At 45.1% G+C, this 27,171-nt stretch overlaps 1 long non-coding RNA gene across 4 annotated transcripts in view; it reads left to right on the top strand.

Moving 5' to 3' along the window:
- The window catches only part of LOC106017841 (uncharacterized), a 39,298-nt gene extending 12,543 nt beyond the window's left edge, over window positions 1-26,755 (top strand). For 2 of the 4 annotated variants that reach the window (XR_003497998.3, XR_001191541.5), the window contains exons 2-3: window positions 10,651-10,893; window positions 14,202-14,875. This is a non-coding gene — a long non-coding RNA (uncharacterized lncRNA). Of the gene's footprint in view, window positions 1-7,522; window positions 7,813-10,650; window positions 10,894-14,201; window positions 14,876-24,891 lie in introns of those variants that run through there. The other 2 variants (XR_002403267.4, XR_003498000.3) reach the window with 2 other exon arrangements.
- The last annotated feature ends 416 nt before the right edge of the window (window positions 26,756-27,171 follow it).

Raw genomic sequence — 27,171 nt, 5'->3', positions numbered from 1 at the left:
TGCTCCAAGTTCAGACCTGAGAGCAGTTGTTATAATTAAGTCATATTAGTTACTTAAATTTTTAATTACTTCTTCTATGCTTACAAGTTTTTCTTTTCTCTGCAAGGAGTCGTAAACCAACAGGATAATGCCTGGTACAAATGCACGATGTGCTCAGTACCACGGCGGTGTCCTGCACAAACCCTCTCTGCAAAGTCCAGCCTGCCAGTAACAGCAAGAGCAAAAGGGCTATAAATAAAACTAGTCCTTCATCTTCCCTCACCCTAGACCCATGTATTGATCTTAAGGCAGCGCACACCTGAAGTGCACCTCTTTGATGGCAAGTGGCCCAAATGATCACTCTTTAATGTTCTTAGCTATCAGCTGTTTGTTTTCGTTTCTCCCTTAACTCACAGAGGAGCTGCTGCACAGATGCTCTCACGTTTTGTTCATCTGACTGAATTTGGATAGCTGTGTGCAGGCTCATTACTGACACAGGAGCATAGATAGGCCCTTTTCCTACTCCTTCCCTTCCAAAATAATTTAAAAGGATGAAGAGGTCAGCAGCTGAGAAGGCAATGCAAAAGTTTTCCTATACTTTTCACTGTGCTCACTAACATGGGAATGGCAATGGCAATTCTTTCAGCAACTGCACCACTGGTCTCTTATCATGGCAGTTGTTAGAATAGCTCCAAATTTCATAGTCTCAAATACATGCTGCCAGCTATACTAATAGATAACAACATTTTAAAGTCACCAGCATTGAATCTAATTATGTCAACTAACCCTTTCCAAATATATTGTCTGAAAAAAAAATATAATAAAACAATTGGATTAATTGTATTCCTCTACTCTGTCATTATGCTTGTGTGGTCCCCTTCCAGCATGCCTGCTGATGGTAACAATGAAGTGTTAACCCTAAACAACAAAATCTTTTGTGAGGACTTTACATACTGGAAGATCAGTTTCTTCATGCCTGGAAAGGAGTTTGGTGACTCAGAGCAGCCCAGTAACCAGAGTTAACCATGCAAAATATAGGGTAACTCCAGCAGGTTCCTCCAGGGCACTTGTTCACACCCTCTGCCACAAGCCACAAAGCACCTGAGTGCTGCTCAACACATTTCAGGTACTTCATACAAAACAGCAGCCTCGCAGTCAGCATTTCTGAGCCACTTGGGCTTGGGGAATGTGCATCACCATGGGAGAAACCCCTGCTCCTTAAGTGCAGTTTGAAAATGGAATTAATGGCTTTTAAGCACTCCCTTCTTTTGTCCTAAGCTAAGAGCACCAAAGCAGTCATGCCCATAGAGTCCAAGAGCAAAGTGGCAGGGCATGTCAAACCAGCTCTCTTCCAAGTGTCTGCAGCCTCCACATTTGCAATTTCATTTGGGCTTTCTGAAAATGCTCTTCAATGAACTGAATTGCTTTCAGTTGTAAATCTAGGATGGAAAAATGCAATATTAGGCATATCTGCTCTCTATCCCTCAAGTAATATCCATATGCACATTCCTTCCCCTTGCCAATCTCTGTTTGCTCATGACTCTGCTGGATTTCAAGCAAAGGACCCTTGCATATGGTAACAGCACTCCAGTGGTCACAATTCAAGGCAGCTGTAGATTTCTAGATGAAATACAATATGGAAGTCCTTAAAACAAACAGAGCCTCTTGGGCTTGCAAGTACAGAAGTGCCTGAGACCCACTGAATACACACAACAGCTCATTCCTTGTGCTTCTGAAGCTCGCTGGAGGAAGCAGGGCTTGTCATTTAGTATAGTAATTATAATGATTCATTATTATGATTATTAATTGTAATCATATAATCACACTAATGATTAATAATTACAGTCATTACTATTCATATGAGAAGAGGACCTAGAGGCCCCAGTTAGAATATGGGCCTCACTGTGCCTCTTGCAGCATGGACAGGGCACTAATAGCATAGGGATTTTGGATAAGCACCCAGAGCCTTCAGATCTGTGCCCTCTGCTTGCAATATGCAATATGCATAACCTTGTGGGGAGCCACGCAGGGTGTGGATGGAAATGTGCTGCTCTGTCAGTAATGGGGGGCCAAAAGGCAGAGGACACTCTTGGGAATGACAGTGGGACGATGACAGGAGAAACACAAAGCAATGGTGACAACTTAGAGCTGGGGCTGCAATGGCTGCAGAAATGGGGCCTGCTTCTGTGCATCTCCTGGTTCTCTCACCCCAGGCTTGAGGCACGGTGCCAATCACTGCCCAGAGCCAGGGGCTGCCAGCTCCTCGGGCTATTCTTGCCCTGTCAGGCCGTGCAGATGTCCTTCTTGAGGTGTGTTTTTATTTAATGCTGCCTGAAAATCACCTTGACTTCTCTAGTGACCTTCTCCGTGTCATCTACATGGTTTAAACTTTTGACTCTGGGATTTATAAAATTACCCTCAAATGCTTGTGTAAATGCTCATATCTCATTATACCATAACTTCTACCAAGCAAGGGATGACAATCTGTCTTGTCTGCTTAGGAAGTGCCTGCATTAATTGCCCAGCCTGCAGTTTGCTGTCATCGAGCCTCCACAGAACACTTTGCTCACCCCTGGAGTTTGCTCTCTGCAGCAGTTTAACATATTGCATGCTAATGCAAGAGCCTAATACTGCATGCTCAGGGGCGTCTCGGAGCCAAGGTACTACCAAAATTACTGGGCCTAATCACAAGTGTAAAGATAAGTATGCATAAGTCTTCGCAAGATTAAGCCCTTGGCCTATTTTTTTATTATTATTATTTTTTTTATTCTGCCTGTGTGTAAATTGCTGCTTGCTTGCCACCTCCTTGTACGTGTTTAGCTTTTGAAGAGGCAAAAGGTAGGGAGTCCTACAACCAGTGCTGCAATTTATCTGTTCTTCTCCAGTTTGTTCCCAAACTGAAATTTCTTTGTTCTTCTAGTCTAGTTCCAAATTGTTTGGTTTATAAGTAAAAGCTATTGGGGTTTATTCAATTTAAAGACTGCAAGACAGATTCAGCTGCTGAGATGTAAGCCAGTCTAACTTAACTAACTTAAAAGGTTTCTGCACTGGATCAACTGATAGAAACAAGGAACAAAGCCTAACTTTCCAGGGTTGTAAAATGGGTGAAAATGCATTGCTTCAAAAACTGGGGAATATAAAAAATGGTGACATCCAGAGTCCCCAAAGAGAAGTGCAGGTGAGAATAGGCTTATCTTATTATTATCAAACACTGCAAAGTTGATCTCATATTGCATGGGCAGATCTGCTACAAACTTCATTAGGAAACTTAATGAAAGCACATTTGGTATGTGCTCCATGACACAATGCAATGAGAAAAACAGGAGCGGCCCTGGAGGTTCTTGGGTTCTTTCAGTAAAGCAAGAAAAGATACTGGCTGGTGCACAGGTACAGACGTCTTTGTTTTTACAGGACAGTGTTGCTGCTTAACAAAGAATTGCACGGTGTGATGGGATTGTTCAGGGGATTATTATTAAAAAGCTTTGCATCTCTAGGTATTCTCAATAAAAACGTCCTCGGAAAGGAAAGCTAAGGCTGGAAAATGAAGTTCGGAAACGACAAAGTTAAAGTTTTTCTTATGACCCGGTTCCTGATTACGTGATCACATATGTATGTTGAACAGGGAGTGAGGCGGAGCTGGAGAGTCCAACCGGGTGAGTTATGGAGGAGCCTTGTCTGATTCACTACAAAGGTTAGATGGTATGCACTCTATGAGACATGTGGCCGCACAGCAAACAATGAGCATAAAAATAAAAATTGAACGTCTGCCTCATTTGCTAAGCACGTCCATCTTGTACATTGAGCAAGTCTGGGTTTCTGCAGGAAAAAAAAAATAACGTCTGATCGTATTAGCTATATATATACACTCCATGCGGATACATCAATATCGGATGCTTTATAAGGCTGGGATATGTCCTGGACTCCAGACAGATATAAGAATAAAAGACATCTTAGAGAATATTGCATTTTTGGCAACATGTGTTGGCTCAAAGGAATTGTAAAGGAAGTAAATTAAATACTACTAAGAATGTATATATTTATAGCACTTTTCATACAAGGGTCCCAAAACACCTCTCAAAAAATTAAGCTTCACAACATTGCTGTGATCTAAGTAACAAGTATATATATATATATATATATATATTTTTTTTTTTTTTTCTAATCTGCAAAGCGAATCAGAAAAAGAAGAGGTAGGTTAACCAGACCATCAAGAGCAAGAATGTCTGAATTTTAGGCTCTCATTTTAACTCCCAGCCCAACTGTCTTCTGTGAAAACATCCAGGGAAGCTATTGATTTTCATGCTCTCTTGCCCTTCTCCAGCAATCCAGCACTATGCTCAGGCATATGGTTAACTTAAGGCCATTGATTCTTGGCCTAAGTTTCTGAAAAACATTTTGGAGTGCAGTAGATATGGTGCTGCAGAGAGAAAAAGTAGGTTTATAAGAGCATCGGTCATTTTACCAACCGTGCCTAGAATTTCCTGGACGTTACAAATGTTCAGCAGAATTCCCAGTGTCAGACTGTATTAAAATACTGTCCTCAAAAAGGAACATTCCGAATTTCCATGATCCTTGCCAGTTTCCAATGATTTGACGTTTATTTGAGCTATTGTGCAAAGTTTTCTGTTGAGTCAGATCATTCAGAGCTAGCTGCTGGGACCACAGAGTGTCAGCAGGACATAATTCATCTGCAGCTAATGGCAGCACAGTTTATTGGATAGGTAATGCTTCTACTTGCAGAGAGATGCCACTGGGAAACTCTTATTATTATTATTATTATTCATTTTTGTTGTCAGAAAAGGCATTAAGCATTCTGTTTCCCCTTTGGTCACCTGTTGGATTTCTTTAGGAGGAGAAATGACTCTGGTATCTTTGTAGGGTGAGAAGAGGGAGGGAGAAGAAATATATTGATTTACATTATGCCCATGGCATCCAGTTCTCTGTATCATCTTTGTTGCTTTGTGTCTTTGTTGGATGATTTGATTTTATCTTTCTGATTCCTACAAGCACACATACACCTGCTCAACCTCTGCATTGTCAGTCTACACTTAGGGGAATTTCCTCAAGTGCTTGTATCAAGCTCTTTTATTTTATAAGTGAAGAAATACCCACAAAGATTACGCCTCGCTCTTGCAGCATGAGCTACAGTTGAACAAAACTTCCCTGGCTGCACAGTGAGCCCAGGTCTTTGAGCCTACATATGCTTTTTGTGAAAAAGCTTGCCTGTAAAGGTAAGCAAGATTTTTTTTTTTTTTTTTTTTTTTTTTACAACTGTTCTCAAAAGTAAGTCTGCATGGAGCTCTAATTAGCTTTTACCTCCATCGATGGAACATCTTGGCTTGAAGATAGAATTTGGGTTGACTTAATTGCTTAGATCTTAAGCTGTGCAAGGCAAAGACCCTGTGCGCTGCGTGCCTGTGTAGTACCTCGCAGTGCTGGAACCAGCCTGACGTTCCTCAGCAAGACCTCAATGCAAATAATGAATGCAGCTACATAAGAGGACATTGAGTGACTCATTCTAAACCACAAGATGTTTGGACTGCAAATAAAGAAAGATATGTGGGATATAATCTGCTGCTGAGTTTTAACACAATTCCTGTTAACTTTGAGCCACGCACGGACAGAACAATAGCAGGCTATAGATTTTGTTTCCGTCCTCAACATTTTACTGAGTGCTGCGAGACTAAAACGTTTTGAAGGTTATATCCAATGTCCTGCAGAACGAATGACAAATGTCAACTCTTACACTCCTGCAAGATCTGAGCAGGAATAAGACAACTCTATAGACTGCGGCAAGTTTATTATTACAAATACCTTATTAAATCTAAATGGTAATGGCATTCCAATTAGCTCATTGTTAGGAATCTTTCATGTTTGACTTTCATTTAGACTGATTACGGGAATAATGCAGACCCTGTATAAGTAATTGGCACAAAATAAAAGCATTTGAGCTGCAAAAACCCTCCTAGAGGCTGCGCTCTTTTAAAAAAATATATAAATAAAAGCTTCCTATCTTTCCCAGCTCATGAGCTCTCTCTGTTCACCATAATAATGAGACAACCCATTGAGTCTCCTGTGGGCCTGGTGGTATCGCAGTCCCCTTTTTACCTTCCCCTCTCTTCTCAGCAGCTGTAGGGGGGCTCCTTCCCTTTTCCTCTCCACCCTCCCATTCCCTCTCCCGTCGCCGCAAGCCTCGGCACTGTTCCATTGATCCTGCCCAGACGTGGGTTCTTTCACACCCAGATCACAGGCTGGCCTCATCGCCCACACCATCCTCCTCCTTCTTCTCCTCCTCCTCCTCTTCCTTCTCCCAGCAGCCGTGCCAGCCTCTCCAGAGATCAGAGAGCAGCAGGGAATGTGCCTTTTGGTGTACTGGCTGCCTGCTGCTTGCAGAGAGAGGTGTTTTGTTGTGCAGCAGGGCCTCCATCAGTCTGAGGGAGGCTGGTGGGTGACTCCTTGCAGTGGGTCCTGCTTACTTCCCTCAGAGACAAGGGTGTCGGGATGCTGCTATGCCAAGATTTTGCTTTAAAAGACAACCAAGGTGCTGGAGGTTTCCCTTCCTTCCCCAGCAGGGACGAGACGGGGATGGCACCCACCTGGCTCAGGGCACACAGGGCCTGCAGGACCCAGCTCTCGACGGGGTGCAGGCTGAGAAGGAAACATCATGTTGTGAAAGAAGCTGGTTTCGGGGAAAGGCATCCCAAACCACCGCCTGGAGCCCCAGCTCATTAGGCTAAGGGAAAGAGCAGCACGAGATATTTGGTGAGAAGGGAGAAGGCCGCAAGCATTCATCTCTGCCAGACTTCCCTTCCTCCGTCTCTGACTAATCTGGTGCCAGCTCCGTCCCGTTCTGGGCACAGAGGCTGCAGTAAAATGTGCACCGTAGGAACATTTTCCTGCTCTGGATGCCTGCCTTGGTCGCACCCTGCTCTGCACCAGGGCCAGACACAAGCCTACACACACCTCGTGGCCCGTCCCACACCGTGGTGGGGGCAGGAGACCCAGCAGGTGGGCTGGGGGCCTGGCCACGCTCCAGCCCCTTCCCCGCGATGGGATCGAGCCGGGAGCAGGGCTCTGGATCCCAGCTTGCTGGCAGGGCCGACACAGCATGTGTTAACCGTATGACGGCGCGCCAGGAAAGGTCTCTCTGGTGTGGGAAGGGGAAGGGCCAGCAGTTCCTATTTGGGAACTATTTGGCTTCTGCAGGGCTCTGGCTCTGTAGGGTGAGCTAGAAGCTGTGTGTAAGCAGCGGCAGGGTTTTGGGAAAAGCTGGGGAAGTAGATAGCAACAGCAGGCAACTGTTGAATAACACAGAGAGGCTGTGAAATCCTCATCCTTGGAGGTTCTCAAGGCTCAGACAAACAAAGCCCTGAGCAGCCCAGCCTGAATTCAGTGCTGACCCTGCTTGGAGTGGGAGCTCAGGGTAGAGATCTCTGGAGGTCCCTTTCAAACCAAATGGTTCTGTGATTGTGTGACGGAACGTGGGCTGGGAACGCCTATTTTGCTGTCTCAATTTGGTGAAAACATCTTCTATTTCTGACAGCATTGGGCACAGAATCTCTCCCATCACCAGAGGAGCAGTGTTCAGAGAAACCCGTCTGTGCTGGGGGCCTTGTCCCTGGGGTGCCAGTGCTCCCCACACTCCCTGGACAGCCAGACTGCGACCCTGTAGATGAGCATGGTAATCCTTTGCAACAGATCTTCTTCAGTGCTTCTGCAGGGTGAGGGACTACCAGCCTGCAGGCAGCGTGCCTTCCTTCCTTCATCTTCCCTCTTGAGAACCGGTGATGCTCCTCATGACATCAGGGGAAAGATTTCCATGGATTTCCATAGGTGGGTCAGGACTTCCAAGTTTTTCTGGGCAGTGATGCTTAGTGGACCATCTCTACAAATATTGGTAGTGTTTTATTCAGTAACATTTGATCTATCATAACCCGGCATCACAGTCTTGTTAGGAATTAGGTGCCTGGGTTTTGTGTGTGTGTGTGCAAATAATGACATAACTGGCTCAAAAAGCTGCAACAGGTGAAATGACAAGTTATGGGCACATGTCTAACTAAGGCACATAGAGAAGCATGTGCTTAATTACTTTTCTGGACTGAATATGAGTACTTTCCTGAACTGAAATGGAAAACTGCTCTGGAGTTGAAATATATAAACAGACCTGCACAAGAGAAGTCTGTATTGTGTGAATGAGAAATATTCCCATGGTTGGCTAAGTTTTAAATTAACTCTGATTTTTTATGGGACTCTTTGAACCAGAAACCACTACAGAACTTTTAATACTAAGCTGGCAGTAATTTAGGCACGGCCGTATTGTCAGGCGTATTTATCCTGCCTTTGTATTTGTAACTGGTTTGTATTTACTTGTCACATTAAAATAACCAAGAATTCACTTTTGTATGTTTGAGCCATTCCGATGAGGTATGTGCAGATAAGAGCCTTGCTATCTGTCTGCAGTAATAAAGATGAAAAATCTGCTGACATCCCAAACAAGCTGTAAACTAGGGCATTTAGCAATGTTCATTTTAATGCTTAAAACCTCTATATTGTCACTGTAAATTAGGAACCTCAGGTGAAATCTTGGATGTGTTGAAGTCATCTGCAACAGTGGATCCAAGGTAACTAGCTTAATAGCTACAGAAGTCTTATGAATAACCCTATTTCCACTTCTGCCTGTAAGGTTAACCAGAAAGGAAATTATGCAGAGTAAATTTTCTCTGTTTAAAACCCATAAGCCTTACAAATTATATTTACATTTAATTAAAAAGTAGACACATTAGCTATTTTTTCTGCACTTTTTTTTTTCCAGATTCTGCACTTGTTCAGAATTTCTCTATGAGATGTTTAATGATAATCTTTTTATAAATGTTAAGATGTTTAGATAGGGTTGCCTTTAACCCAGAGTCTTGATTTGTAAGTTTAATAAGTTTCCAAACATATTATTAAGAAGTGTGGACAAAAAAAAAAAAAAAAAAAAAAAAAAAAAGGAGCAAGAACAAAGAATCAAGGTGCATTGCTAGTATTCAGGAGTGATATGTTCAGGGAGAGATGAATTCCCTCTGTAGCCCTTGAAATGTAGCCTTCTTGTCTGCTTCAGAATTAAATCATCTCCTTATCTCAGCTGTATATCCATACTGTAGTCTTTATCTCAGCATATAGGCTCTGTCAACATCCTAAAAGTTATAGCCAGAAGGATTAGTGATTTTGGTATCTGGGTTTTGATGTGTCTGCTCGGAGAGCACCTAATTTGGGTTATGATTTTTTTGTTTATTCTGTGCTTTTTGTTAAGAAGTGTATTTAATTGTGAGAAAAATAGCTGGAGACTGCAGAACATTAAATTTCCAAAGCCAACATGAATCCTAAGCACCGGTCAGCTACCAAGAAAACTCTGTCCTCTGCTTATACCAGTATTGACCCACAGCCTCTGAGGAAGCTGGATACATGAAACAAGCATGGAGATGAGGGACAGAACCTTGTTCGATGGTGAAAGCAGACCACAAGGACACTGCTGTCCCTAAGATCTGCATTGCTAAATTATCACCATCTGAACCTAATTAAGCACTTGGGGGATCGAGGTAATAAAGCATTGAAGCCATAAATGTATTGCTCATAGCAAGCAAGTTCAAATGAGAAGGATGAGATAATCAGGCCAGGGGGAGGTGAAAGAGGGAATTCTGATGATTATAGTTATTTGGAAATCCATGGAGGGAGGATCCCTATGGCTGAGAAACATTTCCACACCTAGAATTTGTGGAGGATGAGGTTTTGGTGGTGACTAGCACTTTGATGTCTTTTCCTTTCCCCGCCTTTATCTAAGCTTCTCTTTAGCCTCAACCAGCAGCTTGCTCCCAGGTGAGGTTAATTCCTAGATGCTGTGGGGAGCTATCAGCCAACTTATTAAAACCCTGTTTAATTAGTAATGATATTGCATTTTCACAAAGGAGGCATGTACACAAAGGGCTGAATTTACGAATTACAGTAACAGAGGATAATCTACAGAGAGACAACAACAAGAGATATTAATGCAGTGCCCAGACTTGCCCATGGATTGTGCTTAAAGCCGTCCAAGTGATGAGTGTGTATGTGGGATATTTGACTAAAGGCTCACATAGCACAAAACAAAATAAAGCAAATAGAAAAAGGGAGAGAGAAGAGGACGGAAAAAGGAAGAGTTTCCCGAGGCACTGTGTCACTGTGTCAGTTCAGAAATCAATAATCTTCCACTGGAGAGGCACTGGCTCTGGGCAAAAATGAGCCAGGAGGCTTCCCCGTGCATGGTGTGCTGCAATAGCAACTCTGATGGTGCTTTGGAAAACCCTAATTAGCTGAGCACTAAGAAAAGTGTTTTCTCTTGCTCCAGTGGACCTCTTTCTCTTTATATCTGGTGTAGAGAACACAAGCAGTACCAATCTTTCCTTGCAGGAATCACAGCAAGGTCAGAAATTTGGGGAGAAGATTTGACCTTAGCAGGGTAAGTTAGGGTGGCTCTAATTGCTTGTAAACTAGGCACAGCTACTGCTTAACCAGGAAAACCAACATATTTTATGAGAAGTATCTTAACAAAATAAATCTTCAACAATAAAATATCGCTATGAGTATTTGTCAGGTTTCTGCCATTTTCTCAGTAAATGTCCTACCAAAATTTACACTTTTTCTGCTCTTCTTTAGAGTGTGAAGGTCCGTCTGTGTTTTCCACTGCAAGTTATGAAACCAGCACTTTCCTTCTCCTGGAGAGGGTGATTTTGTCTAAGATCTCCAAAGCGGAGTGAGCCACAAGGCTATCTGTAGGCATGCAGCTCTACCAACTCACGAGGAATTCAGCAGGGGAAGACGAGGCACGTGCTCGATGGTGTGTCAGTCCCAGCATGATGGAGAGCTTCCCGTGGGATCACACCAGAGCTAATGTTAGTGGTGAGTAAGTGCAACTGGATGAATCACAGCTTGTAAGGAAGATGTAGATCCTCAAAAGTCCCTGACTCCATCGGTCCTAGGTCCTTGAAGCAGTATAGGCATGTAACGGCCATCGATTGCAGGGGGTCTGCAATAATTGCAGGGGGGTCACTGTAACACGCCCCCCTGTAGATCTGAGAGCTGAGCAGAGGCCTTGGACTCCAACCTCTACAACAACAACAACAAAAATAATACAATGGGTGACTTTTGGATAGCCCAGAAGAGAGGAACGAGGGTCAGTATGGGATCACCACGTGCAAATAACCCCACCAAGCACCAGGCTTGCCAAGGTATATGGCTCACTGAAGTCACTGAAAGGATCCTTCACGATTCCAGTAGATCAGCCCTGGAGCTTTACTCTCCAGCTGAGCAGGCTGGAGCTCTGCCTGCCTCCTGCCTCCTCCCGGGGCGAGCAGCCCAGAGACAGCAAGGCAAGTTCGGCTTTTGATTTAAACAAGGTTTGGCTAGGGCCCAGGCTGGCCCGGTGCGAGCCTCTGATGGGATCAATAGTCGTAAGTGACTTAGCCTGTGTCAGAGTGCAAATGACATCTCCGGCTGCCACGTGCAAATCCTGCAACAGTAAAGACGTCATTAGATACTCCACATCTGAGGCAGACCACTCCTGCCAAGCCCCGGCCCCACAGAACTTGGCATGACTTATAAAGATTAATCTATTAGTATATATTATAGTTACCATTTAATATTATTCTCCAAATTGTCAGCAGGGGAGTTGAGACTGTGGGTAACCTGCAGGCCAATGAAATTTCAGGAGGAGCAAACTTCTGAACTTCTGGAGCTGTTTCTCTTCCCTTGCTTTCCACGGAGTATTCCTGGCTGGCTGAGCGATGCGTGGAGCTAGGGTGACAGCCTGTGGCAAAACAGAAGAATTTCAATATCTGAAGCTGTTTGATTTCCACTCTCTTTTGATCTTTTCTCTGTTTCCTGCTTGTCAGGCCAGACAAAGGTGGTGAAGTTTGGGTTGCTACCATCAATTCGGGTTTGGAGGATGGAAAATTGCCATCGTTTATTCCGATTGTTTCTGTCCACTCCTCTTTATCACAGGTCTTTTCAGGTGCTGCAGTAAATAACAGCCCGTTTGACAAAAGGGAGCAGTTCCTGGCTGCATAACATGAAGGACATAATCTCGTGCACATCTTTGCAAGTGTCTGTCTGGTGGGCTTGCTGCTTGGCTCCAAAGGAGAAGGGCAAGGAAGCAGCCCAAACTTCGGTTCTGCATTTTTCCATATTTCTGTCCTATTCCTCCTTCTGTGACACGGGCACTGTTACAACCACCTCATGCTGGGGTCTCCCTTGACAGAGCAAAAATCCTCTAACTCAGGGGCAAGGCAGCAGCCTCTGCATTCCCAGTAACACATTAAGCATTTTTTCACTCCCAGAAATGTTTACTTTGGGTCAGGGTTTTCTTCTGCTGCTGTTTTTTCCTCTTGAGCAAGAGAGTTTTTTAAAAAAAAATCGATATTCTTTCTATGCTCTGCCTGAATTAATCAAATAAATTTTCTTTAAAGTGACACTAAATGAGTTACAGATGGTTTTGGCCTTTTACAGGTTGCAGAAATCACCCATTACAGTTCTTTTAATTTATCAGTGAGGGAAAATAAAATGGCCTCTTGCTCCCTTTGCAATAATAATCAGAAACAGTCTATTTGGAGTTTAATTTACCCCAAATACGTATTGATAGTTGCAATGAGGAATATGTGACCTCTTTGGGAGTCACCAGCGGATGGAAGGTGGATAGCTTTTATAAAACCACCTTTAATAAAAAAGAGTGTTATATTGAGTATGTTTGGTGGTGTATTTAAGCATATGGTTTCCATATCAGGAGCTAAGATGGCAAACACATGCTTTACCTTCTGACTAACCTTTCTTACGCTCGTCATTCCTTGCAAAAAGAAAGTTGTGAGGGATTTTTATTTTTTTATTTATTATTTATTTTACAATGCTGACAATATGGAAGAGCTGAAGAAACTTCTCAAGGAATGCAAAGCTCGTGACATGTCTGCTTGTTTTTTTTTTTTTTTTTTTGTTTTGTTTTGTTTTTTTTTTTTCCCGCTTGCACAGAGAGGAGGAGATGAAATTTGTCTGTGGGCTTTGCCCGACTCCTCCACAGTCCCGGTGAGACCCAAGGGAAGGGGACGAGGCACAGTGGAGATGGGATCCCGGGGGATCCCAGGGCAGATCCCCACAACTGGATCCACTCCTGCGGCTCCCAGCGCTGTGACCCCCGCCCGTGGGGCAGGGGCAGGGGCTGCCTCGCTCCGCCAGTGATAAATCTAGCGGTCCCCTCGCTTTTTCGTCACTTGCCTAATCCTGTGCCCTTCTTTTCATGTGCGGTAATTGCTACCAGCTGCTCCCGCAGCCCGAGCCGTGCGGAGTTTGCAAACGCAGAACAATGGCAACAGCTGTTTCATTTCGCCTAGGGCCAGCGCTTCCTGTTCAGTCTACATCTGCCCTGCTGTGTCCAATTTATGTTCCGGGTGTTTTCCCCCTGACCCCGCTCCGGGCCGAGGAGGGGCGTGGGGGGCCCGCTGCCCCCACCCCGGCACAGCCCCGCCGGCTGCCCCGCACGCCCAGCTGGGGAGATGGCCTGCCTCCGCTAACCCAAGTCATAACGAGTGGCACGGGACAGAAAGAGGCATAATAAATAAATAAATAAAGGAAAAATCTCATGGGAAGGCGAGCGAGTGCAGCCCTTGCTGAGGTGAAGGAGAGCTGCTCCGTGGTGGGATCCCACAAGGGCCTGGAGCCAGGAGCCATCCTGGATAGGCCGTGAGCTCATTTCGGGCTCTGGAGTTGACCAGGATGAGAGCCAGAGTATGCAGGATCCTTGTGCTTCACCTTTTGGCACGAATTCCTCCTCTGCCTCCCCAGTTTTATTTATTTATTTATTTTCCCTGAGAAAGCCGCTGCATTCTTTCCTGAGTTAATTGTATCTTGCTGGGTTGGATAAGGCGTATCTCATTAGAGGGGGAGAGATTTACCGTGAACTTTAAGCTGCCTTCTCCATGCTACAGAAAAGAGATCCCTAATCAGCACAGTATATATTTTTCTATAATTGCTCTCTGGCATTCCCCCTCTTTCCTTGCTAATTAAAGTGACAGAAAACTGTGGTGAAATGTTCCAGTGTGTTTTTATAGGAGAAGAAATGCTAAAACCCCATTTTGTTTATAAATACAGAGTATTTAATGGTGCAGAGAATCAGCTGTTTTCACAGGCACGCTGCTGAAATTTATTACTATTTTTCTTTCTAGAGCATGGCTGCACTTGGGGACCAGCTTTGTGGGGGAGCAGAGGAAAGGTTGCTCCCTCCTGCACTGCACAGCAGCCCCAACCCAAGGTATTTCAGACTGAAATACTCGGCGCCACGTAGTGAAATATTGCTATTTTTTCTTTCAGGACTTCCCTCTACTGAGAACTAAAGCAATAAAAAGTGAGCAAAGTGCAAACAGTAGTGGGGGTCTGCAGCTACTGTTATTATTCCGTGTTTTCTGGAGCTTGTACAATGATTTTTCCTTGTTGGAAGGGTTCATCTCCCCCTCTCTTCACATTTGTGTTTTGGAGCCTGAATATGTGATGCACACACACGGCAGTGGCCCTGGCCACACTTCTCCCCATCACCTGCAGCCTGTGTCCCCCACACGAGCTCCTGCATATGGAGGCCAACGTAGGGGAGAGAAGAAGAAACCTGCAACGTTGCAGGGTCAAGATTTCATCCCAGGTCTCCTGGGATGGGTACTAGATTTTTTCATAAACCTGAGAGTTGGGGGGGTGTAAAGGAGCAACAGTATTATCCTCTGTTTGGTACTTAGGAAACTCTGAGCTTTTGGAAACTGTGCTAATTGTCAGAGGCAAGAAAAATACTGAAAATACTTGCAGATGTGAATGAGTCTAAAAACAGAACAAAAATAAAGTCTTGGATATGTGATTTATTTTTAAATCTTAAGATTATTTAAGGTAGACTCTGGCTTTTAAGTAGCCAGTTCATGGTTTCTAGAGCTAACACCATGGCAGCTGTTACAGCAGTGGGATTTACCATTCTCCCCTACACTCAGTCTGTAGCAACATTTTACCCAGGTATAAAGGCATCTGAAGGACTTTAAGAGCAATCACTCCATTGGAAGGAGGTGAATGTATTCACAGAGTGCCACACACCTCCAGAAAGGCAGCGTGTGCTTGTTCCTAGCAGTTGAGGATAGCTTGCTGAAAGGCTGCCAGCATTTTCTTCTCATGGGAGCTGGCATTATATACCCTTACTGAGTGCCTGTGTGTATCCATATATATTGTGAATGTGTATGTAATACTGTTTCTTTTTATTTATCTGAGGAAGGCTAGGTGGCACTAAACAGTTCCTGCTGCATCAGCTCTCTTTTTCCATCTTCTCTTTATGTGAATTTATTTGGGACAAGGGAATGCCCTCTGCTACTGAGGACAAGACACCTCCCAAGTCCTAACAGAGCCACATGGAGAGGGAACAGGACAAGGAAGGCACAGATCTGTCTCACTGCTGCTGGGCCTCTGGCCTTGGTATTTTGGGCATCAAAAGGGTGACACTGGGTGATATTGGCTGCCATTCACCCATTTCCCAACCCCACCAGTAATTCCCAGCTCCAGGTGGTGATGATGCTGGTTTTGTGCTCCCTGTAACCCCCAGCCATTGCAGTAGAAGACTGGGCAGATGTGTTAATTAAAGAACATCATGATGAACAAAGGTGTCCCACGCAATGATACGCAGTCACAGACACTCTGCAGGTCCTCTGAGACTGGGAATTATTCCTTCAGTTTTGGGAACTCTGCCCATACAATGTGCATGTCCCTCTCACTGGGGAAACACGCCCTGTTCTTGCAATGTGAGCATGTTGTGTTTTTTACTTAATAATACCTCTCTGCAAGCTTTCATGATTTGTTCTCAGGGTGGTGCTAAAAAGTTCCAGGTCCTGTCCTTTGCCACAAGGCTGCCACCCTTCTTTCCCCTCCAAGACGGCTGGTGAATCTGAAATAGCAGCTGCTGTATTTATTTTCCCATGAGCAGGTTAGTTTTAGGGGAGACGTGGCCATAGCATCGGTACCTGTTCGCTGGATGGAATCTCCTGAACCATGATGCTAATACTTGAAATTTTTCAAGTCAAGTGGGATTTACTTTAAAACACTGGCAACACACACACATACAAAAAAAATAATAATATATATATATATATATAGATGAAAACATGCTGGTTTTGCTAAGCAAAATGCATTTTAATGCACATTTCATGAGGCGCAGATTTGAGAGGTACCTGGAGGGTGTAACCCACCATTTCATGGCACTGTACTCACAGGACACACAGAGCTGGCCGCCTGTAGCATGAGCAGCTCCCTCCCACCCCGAGGGTGATGGCACCCAGCCGGGGAGCACCCCTGTCCCACACCACGCCACCCGGGCCCATCACACCGTGCCTCTGCTGACTCCAGATCCCAGCACCATGCACGGTGCAAGGCGCAGGAGGGGATTCAAAGGCGCTGGTCACACAATGGAGGCAGAGTAACTAGCTGCTGACAGATTTATGGGTTTTAGCCCAATTAAAGTGCTGTTTATTGCTTTTAGAAGGGGCCTGTTTGTTTCTAATTTTAGAAGTAGGTTTGGGAAGCGAGTAGCTCGGCTGTGACTTGTGAGTGTGGGACCTGAGATTTTCCACTTGGGCTGATGTTGTTATCGATTAGTAAGCATCGCTAATAAGCATTTAGCCCAAGACCTCATTCCACCACGGCAGGGCAGAAATTCAGAGCACCACCCGAGCAGCAGCAACACTTTTGCTGTGAATGGGCTGGGCTCTGCTCCTCTCACCCTGAATGGCATCCTGCCAGCACTCCCCTCGCTCAGCTCCACAGCAGCATCCCCCTGTGCCGGGACATGAATGCCTCAGGGAAGCCTCAGAGATGTTTGCAGAGGGGTACACCAGGCCAGGAGCAGCATCTGTGGATCGTCTGCTCACAACAGGTGTAGCACCTGCATCTGCTGATTTCGGTGTGTGCTTGAACCTGTCGCTCCTTAAAGAGCTCTCCTTGTTCCCCCCGCACAGCATCTCTTCTGATCTCTCAAGTTTGGGGATTTCATGCATTCATTTTAAAGAGAATAATAAGTGGTGTGAATGATCATTCATATCTCTGGCCAGATGTGATGGGAACCTTGGGTGAATTGCCAGAAAGGAGTGGAGAAATACCAAATTCTGCTTTTGAAAATAGAGCTGGAATTCAGAACCCCTATGGCCTGTCCCTAAATTTGTGCACTTTTGCTGTACAGCAATGGGGAAGTCACTTCGATGTCAGCTCCCTACCATCCAGAAAAGCTGGAGTATAAAGCTGTTGTAAAACTCGGGTACTTGTTTGTGCAGTGCTCTGGGAGCCTGCAGTGAAAGGCAGCGGAGAGCTGCGCGGCTCCCTGTGGTTTGTAAAACATGCACCGAGCACCATTTACCAAAAGCAATGACAGTGGATTTTAAACAGGGCTCGACCCAGACACAGGATCCTCATGTTTCCAGGTCCCGGAGAGATTTAAGTACTGAACTTGCATCCAAGCCCAGTGTCTCTGCAGAAGGCAGAAGGAAAACCACACACCAGCACGCCAGCCTTGGGAGCAGGAGGACTCGGGGGCTCGGCGCCATCCCCTGCCTGCTCGGGTTTGATCTCCTGCTGCAACTGGGGCATCCCATAAAAGCTCTTCTTGAATGGAGGCAACTGCCAGAGCCCAGTAAGCCTTACCTTTCCTTCCTCCGCCCTGAGTCATCTGCAATAATCCTCCAGCTTCTGGCTGAAGGCACAAAAAAAAAAATACAATAAAAAAGATAAAAGGGAGCATGAATCAACTTCTGTGGTAGCTGAGGCTTCAAATATGCCCGAAGATCACTTAGATTGCATACTGCTTGGGCCATGTGCCATCCTTTTATTGCTTATCCATGTACAGGAGAGTTTGCTGACATTCTGTTAAAATATATATATTTCTTTTGGCCAAATTCAGAAATATTTTAGAAGAAAGCAAAAAGATTTGAGCTAAAACTGATTTTCCCCCCAAACTGCTTTTTTTTTTTTTTTTTCAAAAAGACATGGAAGAAAGCAAGTATTTTTTGAGTTCAATAAAAATAATATACTTCTGCTGAAAAACACTTTCAAGGCAGTTTTGTTTTGTTTTGTTTTGTTTTGTTTTCCTGTAACTAATTTTTTGGCTATGTCTAACATACAGAAGCTCCTTAGTAATGTATCTGCTGTAAATTGGATTATTTCTGAAAAACAGAAGAGTGTTAGGATGCCAAGAGGGGAAAACATAATCTCACCTTTTTCTTTTATCCTAGCAAATAGCTTCAGCGAGCTAACAGTAAAAGAGGTTAAAATATTAATGGATCCTGCACAGACCACACCAGATGGAAAAGATCTGAGCTGGGCAAAAAACTCCTTGTTGAAAGTCTTTGTGCTGTTAAGCAAAACCTTTTCAGAAGGGTAGAGCACCAGGCGAAGGAGCATCTTGCCATTTGGACACATTTTTGCCATACTTCAAAGGGAAAGTTGTGAATTATTACTTGCGGTGTCAGTGATGCCTGTTCCTTCTAGCACTCTGAAAACCTTCCTTCTCTGATGAGGTTTGGTCCCGCGGGCCACTCTTAGGAAAAAGTCTCAAATCGTGCTGTTCTGCTGAGCTTGGAGGGGGGCAGTGCTGCGGCAGGGGGAGGACTGGGAACGTGTGGGAAGGGAAACGCCCCAGTGGTTTTGGTTTGGCAGCTGTATCCCACTGCTGCCCCATGCTTCCCAAGGAACTTGGAAGAACCTAACAGCGTGGAGCTGCAGAGCATCAGCTGGGCTTTTGGTAGAGACAAAGGCAGCAGGGGCCTTGCCCTGGCTGCCACAATGGGCAGGAGGCAGGAGAGGCACCTACAGGGGCTTCACAGGTTTGTAGGTGCTGACTGTCAGACTTAGGAATCCTTCAGCATCATCAAGCCAACTGCATTTCTTGAGGGAATGATTGTTCTCATATAACTGGATGCATATTAACACTCAAATTTCTTTCTAAGTAACCATTTATACTATATGATGGAAATAAATATGTTGAAGGAGCTTTCAAGCCAGCATGTGGGCTTTCTACTGACCTACTCTGCAGCCCTGGGTGGATTTCCGACTTCCAAGTACCTCTTGCTCCCTCTCTGAGGAGTTGCTGCTTGTATGGCCCTGCAAAAAGACTCAGGAGAAAGACACGGGGAGACAGCAGTGACATTTGGTAGGTAAAGGAAGAATATTTTCAGATCACTGGATGCCAACAGCCCACTGGCAATAGGGCATTTGGGAGAATCCATTCTTCTGGGCATGTCACAAATATGTTAAAAAAGGAAGAAAAAAAAAAAGTAAAAAAAAAAAAAAAGTGTGATGCTCACAACCTAGTAACAGGGTGTGTTGTGTTTCCCAGACACATCCCTGACATGGGCTAAGATTTCAAAACTGATTCCCTCTGTAATGCCCAGGGGGCAGAAGTGAACCCAGAGGATGCTAACACACCAAGCTGTTGGGGTAATGGTGTTTTAAGTAAAACCTGGGCTCCTTTGGATGCTTATAAATGGTGAGACTGGCAACATGAGCTCCAGCTCACAGAAGTCATCTGGATTCATGGCTGATAGACTGAGCTTTGCTGGACCTACTCTCAGTATGGCACAAGTCTTACTAATAGGTATTTGTGGGTATGACTGTGGGTACAGAGCTGTCCCTGTAAAAAGAAAAATCTGGATTAAAATCTAGTTCTCTTTCCTCAAACACTTGGGAATGTTGCTGGTAAGTGGTGCAGGGCTCCGAGGGCTCACAGCAGCGCCACGCCGAGCTGGAGCCGCGGTCAGCCTTCCGAGCGGCGTGGAAACCGAAGCCTTTTGTGCATGTGGAAAAAGCTTGTCGTTTGTGGGCAAGGCCAAGGCCTGGCAAAACGGGAGGTATGCTGTCTGTAGCCAGGCTCGGCGGAGATTAATGAAATCTGATTAAAAAGGCTCAGAAAAACAAAGTGATTCCATCCCTTTCCTTTGTGCCCAGCTGCTCTCCACCTTCCCCAGCACGTTTAATTGCCCCTTTCCTAGGCAGGAAAGAAACACGGCTCTGTGCATCACGGCCTGGTGGATGTTCCCGGCACTGCCACATGAAATGAAAGCTCTATTTTTTGGGGCTTTTTTCTTTCTTTCTTCCTTTTTTTTTTTTCCCCCTATCTGTTTGAATATTAAATGCCAGGAAGATTGGTAAAGATTTCAGAAAAACAAATCGACATTTGGCCTAGTAAAATATTGCACACAGTTTTTCCTTTCTGCTTTGACTTGGCAGAAGGTTGTGCGAAAGCTCAGAGGAGAAATATTCAATTTTTTCCTTGAGGGAGACAGGAAACTATTAACAAACAGTGCCGGAGCACAATATCCTGATATGCCCTTTAAAATTAGCTCATAAAAGCACAAAAATGCGAGATGTGTACATTAAGATTAAATTCAGAAATCACGAATGTTCTGGTAGGAACTGCTCTCTTTTAAATGAGATGTCTTGTCAGCTCTCACAATTTCTTCATGATGCACACAATGTTTTTCTTAACACTCCAGCTGCTGAAAGCATGCGTAAGAATGTCTCAGATTTTTGTAATTAAAGCAAAATCTATTTTTGAGGAAAATAACCTTAAAATATGACAGAAATGGTCATAGCTCCCCAGCAAATTCCCAGATTCCAGAAAAGTGAGAAGAGCAGCTCCTGACGCCTTATGGGGCCACCAGATCGACCTGCCCAAGCTCCCAGTGCCCCCTGCTCAATTTTGGGACCCACTGCAGCTCCCCACCCGGTGTGTGATGGCTGCTGTGTGTGTCAGGGTGCTGTGGGCAGCTCCCAAAAGAGGAGGGCTGGGTCTCGCTGCGAGCGGTCCCTGCCTGTTTTAAAGCCAGGCTCGTGCAGGAGCTGCAAGCTGCATTTTATCAGTCCAGTAGCGGGGAGGGTCAAAACCTCCCGTGCTGCAACTCCGTCACGACGGCTCTCGGCACAATCCTGCGGCAAAGTGGGGGAAAGATAATAAAATTCAATTTACTATCGAAATAAAAGACAGAAGGCGCAGCGGTTTCGTTCGCTGAAACCAGCCGCTTCTCAGCTTACTGGAAGTCATTGTTGTGCTGCCAGTTTGCCATGGAGCAGATGGACCAGATGCCATTTGGGGGCTTTGGCTGGGGGAGCTGGCAGCTCCTTCCCTACAGGCTCTGGAGACGACATTAACCGGTGCAGCAGCCTGGGAGATGGTGGAGTGCTTGAATACAAAAATGTCGATAATTTTAATCTGTAGGACTGGAAAGGGTGGACAGATTTGGGGAGGTTCAGGGCTCTTTGACTTGGGTCTGTGGGAGGCGGGTTTAGAGGAGTCAGAAAGGAGCAGGGGTAAAAATGATGGAAACAATGAGCTAAAAGCCCCGTGGCTGTAGAGGAACTGAGCTTCTCTGCCCAGAAAAAGCACAGGGAATTACTGTGTGATGGGTAGGATGAGGAAGGTCCCTCTCCTCTGCCCCATTAGGAACAAGCAAGGAGAAGGAACCTGCCATGAGGTGAGATCTGACTCAATCAGAGCCCAAGAAGAAGCCAGGACTGAGGAGGAAACATCCTGAATGGGGTCCTAAGACAACCTCCGGGGCCCACTCCAGGGCTGGGGCTGTCAGAGCGAGTCCTGGCGCCCACCAGGCTCCGTGCGGGATCATCCGCTGCGCCATGCTGCTCCGACATTAAAAATAGGGCGGAGGCAGGGGTGTCGGAAGAAAAACGTCTCTAAGTGCTGTCTGCAGCGAGTGCGTGCACAAACCGCTACTGGGAGGCAGCGGCTGTCGGCCTGGCAGAGGCTGGGCCGGATTTTCAGCTGGTGTAAATCAGGAGGGCTCCGTTATTAGCGCTGCACTGGCTCACAGCAGCTGAGGCTCTAGCCGAGTCACTGAAGTGGTAAATAGTGCTGACAGCAAGTTGTGGCTTCGACAACCTTAAATGAACTCCATTAAGTGCTCGCTTCTGAAGAGAATGTTGTTGAAACCTGGAAATGAGGCTTTCAAAGGTTTAACATATTTGTCTGTTGTAGAGGGTTTGTTTTGAAACCAGATGCAGCGAGAGAGGCAGCGCTGCTGCACATGGCAGGAGGGGCGGCGTGCGAAGGACAGATCCTGCTCCCCGTCCTGCTGGAAAGGGAAGGAAGCGACCTCTGCAGAGCCAATGTCATCACATCAGCGCTGGCGAGAGCTGAGGTAGGGCAGGCGGGCGCAGTTCCTCCCAGCGAATTGAAGACGATGACAAGCTAAAAACCTATCTGAATAATTGAAAAATGTTGGTGCGGCTGCATTCTTGGAAATAAAACTGGCACACGGTCTGCAGAAATCGCAAAGTGGTGGGAACAATTGATCATGACAGGGTTGGGTGAAGAAACAAAACCGTTCCCTTGAGGGTTTGAGCAACTCGCAGGCAGTTTTAGGAAGCGAGTGGGCAGGGGCAGAAGCAGGCAGCACAAATTGGAGCAGCACCACTGCGACTGTGTTGGCCCCCTGGGCCAGGCTGGAGACATGGGGCTGGCCACTCCGCTGGGCTCCAGGGCATGGTGCAGGACAGTGAGAGCTTATCCAGGGGGACAAACATACTACCAGATCACAGCTGGTAATGAATGCAAGCCTCAGGTTAGATTTGGCAAGAGGGCTCTCTCGTGCATTGATTTTTCAGGTTCTTGGTCAGACACCCTGTTGGCTGTGGCTGTGGACACCTGTGGCTGTGACAAAGCAGACTCGGGTTGGATGCAGTGACTGGATCTTTAACCTTGACCACCACACTCAAACCACCTGCACTGTGAAGGCACTGGCAATTTTTTGTGTTAACATCCCTCAGGATGAGAGATTATGGCATTGAGTTGGCCCAGGAGGGCTCAGAGGCCCCAGCAGTTCCCTCCTGCATGTACCCAGGGATGATGGAGAATGAGAACCCATGCATCACCGGGGCTCCTGCCCCCTTGTCAGGTCAGAGCTTTCCTGTCTATAAGACCAGGCTCCTCCTGGCACACGTCTGGGATGATCACTTCCTCATAGAGAGCATGGGACCAGATCTCAGCCGTGATGTCCTCCCTCCTTCAACGACAGTATCCTTGGCACCATGCTGAAAGGTTTCTGGCAGAGCAGCAGGAGCCCTTCCTGAGTGCAGAAGATAATTCGGTGCTCTTTGTGAGCTGGGGGTCTGGAGGGACAGCAGGGACATAAGGACACAGCTTTCCTGCTCCCAATTAGGATGCTCACACGCATCCTAATGTGGAGCTGGGGTTTCCAGTCCTGCTTCCAGCCCAGGAAGCAGTCTGGACATCCACCTCTGGGGAGGCAGATGGAGCTGCAGAGGTGCTGGCCAGACAGCAAGAGCCCAGCAATGCCATTCTGCCTGGTGCAGGGAAGGAAACACATCTTTATTGTGGGCCAACTGCAGCCTCAGGATTTCCACTGGAGGAAACCTCCTTGTAGGTGAGCCTAGCAAGAGGCTGCAGGTGACCACACGGGCTGGAAGGAGACAAAGAGCAAAGGCAAAAGTGGACGGGCTCTTGGAAGGCTACAAGAGGAGGATGTTTCAAACCACCTGCTGGCCTCAGAGTGCTCTGGGAGGTGCAAAGCATGGAGGAAATAATTTTAATTCAAAGCATGTGCTAAAACACAGCTGAGATCAACTAGTTTTCAGGTGGATCTGCCTGGGAAAAGAAAAGAAGCTGGGAAGCCTAACTGATCCACAGTACTAGGATTGTTCCTTGCATAGACCTTCATCTTCTTAAAAATAAACAATGGCAGAAAGAAACGTATGAGAAAACATTTTTTGCAAGTCAGATAACAGAAAAATTATTGGCTTCTGATGCTCTGCTTGAGTCTAATGCCGGTTCATTCAGTGCCACAGCCTTTGAGAAAGGAACTGACAAAGAAGCTGGCTGCCTAGAATCGCAATAGCGTAGATGGACATGTTCCACCATCACATTAAGGCTCCTCACTAGCCCACATTCAATTCCTTGGCCAGATCCAGCAGAGGACAGAGGCATCTGCGAGAAGAATTTCAATAGAATTCCAGAGAATTACAATGGAATTACACAACAGCTCAGAAAATAAAATTTGTTAGTTATTATGGTTTGTATTTCTGTGGGTTCCAAATAAACAGTCTCAGTGGAAATATTCCAAAAGCCATTGGAGTCTGTTCTCAAAAATAAATAAATAAATAAATAAATAAATAAATAAATAAATAAATAAAGGAGGCAGATATAAAGCTCTACTCAGTGCACTGTTTATGCAGCAAGCATTCAAAAACGGGTGCCATCCAGACACGCCAGTACCACGTTGTTCCTACCTTAGAGAGGTTAGGTGCTGAAGACCTAAGCTAGAGAAAACTCAAGCTATAGGTGAGAGGGAAGAGCAGGTGACAGACAAGGTTTTGTTTAGCCTGCAGTATCTGGGGGACAGGGACAGTCTTTTTGCTCTGTTTATGCCATCCACAGCACAATTGATGCCCTAGGGCTTTTAGGCTTGACTGCAGTACAAATTATAAACACCAATAACACAATAAGGTCTCAGATATTTTAAGGTTGGTTGTCTGGAGCAAACTATCATGCATTCATCATGTGGCAATGTTAACACATGCTCTCTATGCCTAAAATTAGGAGTGTATTTTTTTTTTTTTCAGTGAGTTCTGAAAGCTATTCTGAAAAAGCTATTTGTTTTTCAACTGAAGTGTGCAATCTGCTCATCCACAATGGCATGTTGATGATCCCTGTGTTATATTGATATTGTTTTGTAGGCTGCAGGCATGTTTATTGCTGGGGCATCATAAATGTATTTCTTTTTTTATTTTTTCTCTTTTTTATTTTTCTTCTGCTGCTTTATGCTGTATAAGGACAGAAACATTTCTTTGATTATGAAAGCCTGTTTTTGTTTTTTTTTCCAGATTTCTTGTTGACATGAATAGTCTTTGTCTTTTGTTTTCCCACATTGCTGGAGGATGGTAGCAAAAACATTAATGGATTTGGACCAGCAACATCACTCAGAGTCTGGGAAAGGAGGAAGAATGTCTCATCCTTCACTGATGAAGCCTAATACTAACTCACTAGCCCATCCATGGCACCAATATTACTGCCAGCAGATGCAGAGTTTCCAGAGGCAAATGAGCCACTAAAGGGTACAAAGTCTTTCCCAATATGGTTTAACACTTGAGCAACACAGACCAAAAAGAAATCAACTCATGCATATTGCCATATCAGATTAGAACAAAGGACATGAATTCTTCAGTGAATAAGAAACCAGAAGGAAGATCATGGCGGTCAGATAAGAAGTTGGAAATGTTGTGAGCCTTCAAATAAAGAGGTTAAGCACACAATTAAAACCACAAAGCACAATATCTGTTGTAAGCTGCATGGATAATCAATATTGGAATGTGATGCCTTTTAATCAGGGGGTCTTTTAAACAGCTTGAGGGGAGGCAAGGTTGGAGGGGATAAGTATTTAATTGCAAGAGCAAATTTGCTACTGGGGAAGTTGAAATCCATGTCTGGTAGCAAGTTCCCCCAAAAAATGTAGGTTGCAGTGAGGATGGTGTTAAGCAACAACGTTCACAGCGCTTAGATTGCCAGCGAGATAAAAGGCACTATTTATTAAAGATAATTCTTCTGGATTAATCTCTTTTCTGTTCTCAAAGCACAATGAGGATGTTGAAGTTCCCTATCCAGATGATTCTCTCCAGACCTATGATACAGCAATTGTGAATGAAAGCTCCCTGACCACAACCTCTGGACAAAACCAACACTACCCTAGAGCTAGCAAGCTGGAAAGGCAGCTATTTCCCAGAACCTCAATAGTTCCCCCAAAAAAAGCATCTGAGCAAACTGTTCTTTTACATTAAATTGTCCTCAGCCAAAGTGAAGCGGGTTATTGTCTTACTAGAATACGTGTTGTTTGTTGTTTTTTTTTTAATCTTAAGAGCTTTTGACAACTCTGAATTGCCTCCTGCAGCCCCAGCGCATCCTCTGCAGCCCGTGGGATGCTGGGTGACCCATTAGGCTGCAGCTTTCTTTCACTCTCCGACTTCTCCTGCATGCTGCTGGATCCCAGTTCCAGTTGGCATGTGGTGGTTCTCTGTTGATGAATGAGCGCCATGGAGCAGATGGGATGGAAACAGAGCTGTTCTTGCCATTCAGTCAGCTCCTAATGAGGAGTGCTTTGGCACCAATGTGCTGAGACGTGCCCACTTCTTAAGAGCTGGTTTTTCATTTACGTGACCCCATGTGACAGCTCCCTCTCATGAGATTTCCTCGGACTTGATTTATGAAATCTGACTTCCAGCTGTACGCTACTTGGGGCACAGACCAGTGTGATGCTCCTTGTGAGGTTCGCAGCTTGCAGTACACAGCAGACACAACAACTGTTTTAAAAAGTCAGCCAGCGGCCCCAAAAAGATTTGTCAAAGCTAGGAGAGGGAGGGCCATCTTTTGCCGGAGAGGGGAAGCGAAGCAATGCGGGAGCTGTGCTGTAGGAAAATCTTCAGCTAAACTGTTTTCTTCCTTATACGATTGCCTATGCTGAGCCTATTGAAGGAAATCTTTGGGAAAATACCTAAGAGGATTTTTCCTTTCAGATTAAGTGATTTCTAGATGATTTTACCCATAGCACATCAGCAGGGGGGTGAGTTCAGCTGCACTTTGCCTACACCAGAGAAAGAGAGGCTCACTCTTCTGAAAATCATCCGCTAAATTAATGAAGACAAGAATGTACATTAAGCTGAACCTATTTAGCTTATTAAAGGCTCCTCTCTCAGATCATTTCCTTCTGTGTGTGTCTCTACATCGCAGGCTCTTCTGTTTGTAATTTCCAAAGTTTAAAAAAAAAGAAAAAAGAGAGAGATTATATCTTTTTAAGGGGTTACCCTCAGCTTTCAGCAGTCAGAAACTGTACTTACAGTAGTCAACCTAAAATCCCATAGGAAGATAAAAGACCTTGCCGTGTGCAGTTAATGCAATAATAACGACTGTCACTCTGCTCCTCAAACGCAATATGAGGTGAGTGCCATGATTAACAAGGTGGTAAGAACCTAAATAAGACATCAATTTACATTTTGTTGTGCTGGATGTATTACTGGGATCTTTGTGCTCCAAAGCTTTGGCTAGAATCATTCTTACTCTCCCGAGGAAAATAAAATGTTTTGTCAATGCCAGTTCCTTTGACTCCCATTGTT

This window comes from Anas platyrhynchos, chromosome 6 (genome assembly GCF_047663525.1).
Source record: "Anas platyrhynchos isolate ZD024472 breed Pekin duck chromosome 6, IASCAAS_PekinDuck_T2T, whole genome shotgun sequence".
Taxonomy (NCBI): domain Eukaryota; kingdom Metazoa; phylum Chordata; class Aves; order Anseriformes; family Anatidae; genus Anas; species Anas platyrhynchos.
The sequence above is the reverse complement of the archived record's forward strand: the minus strand, read 5'-3'. Positions and strand labels throughout refer to the sequence as shown.